The following is a 1,933-nucleotide window of genomic DNA, read 5'->3' on the forward strand; positions in this document are numbered from 1 at the left end:
GGGAAGAAACACCTGATACTCTTGGTTGAGTCGTATTAGGGGTATGAGCTACATCTATCAACTTCTTCTTTAGTGCCAACTTTTGAGTATATGCTCATTTCTTGATTTATATTTTAGGACCTTTCTAGCAATTTCAGATTAACCAGTGAGTTTCTATAACCAATAATGTTCTCCCTTATCCAATTTTGTGGCTATGTTTCTAAATTGTTAAAAAATATTGTTTAATTAGGAACAGGAGCACACTTCCAGTCTTTTTTTAATACTAATTTTGAGATTTCTTTTACATTTTTGCCTAGGTTGGTCCAGATGGCACCTTCCTATTTATGTTTCTCTCATCTCACCAGAGAGGATAGATGCATACAACTATGTTTTGCCTTTTCCAGTAGAGATGAAAGTCTCACAAATCTTTGCTGAGGTTAGCCTTCAACCACAATCAGCCCAATCTCAACCTCCCAAGGAGTTAGGATTGCAGGCAGGAATCAGTGCACCCAACTGCTCGGCTCTTTTGAAAACTTACATTCTCCAGTTGAGTGCATAGACAGAAGGCAAGCCTCTGAATCACTGTCATAAAAACTACCTATAATTAGTTTCCTGGGCCTAACTACATGCTCAGTCTGAGTCATTGGAGACAGAACTCATCACCGACTTTTGTGCTCCTGGAAAACTAGATACTAAGTAACACAGGGATAGAGAGAAATTCTGTCTTGCTAGCAAGTGCTGTTAGTTGCTAGCTGTTTAATATTAATTTGATGAAGTAGCAATAAAGATCTCATTTGGATCCCATGGCTTCTAATAAGAAAAAAAAGTGAAGAAAGTCCCAAAAACCCAGGTTTCAGAGTTGAGGATGATGAAAGACTTAAGCCCAGCTCAACTATAAAGGAGAATTTAGAGTAATGAAAACCGAGTAATATAACCAAAAGAAAATTGTTCTGTGATTGCTAATTTGAGTTAGAGCATCCTCCCATTGGTGTAAATTGACAACGCCAATGTTGGATCCAGGATTCTTTTCATAAGGCTTTCTACTTATATTCCACATTTCTACTTATATTCTACTTATACTTCACATTTATTCTTTTCTCAATACATTATTTTTTGTTGTTGTTGTCGATTGTGGGACCCGAACTCTGGGCCTGGGCGCTGTCCCTCAGCTCCTCAGCTCAAGGCTAGAGCTCTACCACTTGAGCCACAGCACCACTTTAATCTTTTTCTTCTTATGTCGTGCTGAGGAATTGAACCCAGAACCTCATGCATGCAAGGAAAACACTACCACTGAGCCACCTTCCCAAACCTGAATACAATTTTTATTACCACATTGTCACATGGTTAGACAAGCATAGTACTACACTATAATGCTTGAGATGAGCACTATACTGAAGATCAAACAAAAATCTTGAATTTCATTCCTATTTGGGTATAAGATGCTGCATGGAAAACAGAAAACCCATAATAATTCTCTTAATCTCAGTGTTCTGGAGTTGTATTTGGTCCTGCTGGTCTCTCTATAAAAGCCCGTGGATCTATGCTATGGTTTCATCATCAGGGTAAACTTGTTTTTCCAATTATTGATTGTTTAGCATGAAAGTTCCAGATGTTTTCAAAAACCATTCTGCATCAAGACAATGCAACAGATTTCTCCCCTATCCATGTGAAGCTTTCTAAGTTTTTGGAAGATGAATAAATGTTCATATTTATACTGCTTACAGGGCTATAAATGGAGCATTTCCATTTGTGTGTACTTTAATGGTGCCTCACAAGAGGCAAGAATGTAAAAGTTACATGAAAGGGATGAAATGCATTTTAGATAAATGTCCTGGCATCTGGATATAAACTTTTGGCTGAAACAATTACCTAAATTCAACTACAGGCAAAACATACAGAGTCATTAATTGAATAACACCTACTTATGCAGTCTAGTTAAAAATTATTCTCATTT

This window comes from Dipodomys ordii, unplaced genomic scaffold (genome assembly GCF_000151885.1).
Source record: "Dipodomys ordii isolate 6190 unplaced genomic scaffold, Dord_2.0 Scaffold206, whole genome shotgun sequence".
Taxonomy (NCBI): domain Eukaryota; kingdom Metazoa; phylum Chordata; class Mammalia; order Rodentia; family Heteromyidae; genus Dipodomys; species Dipodomys ordii.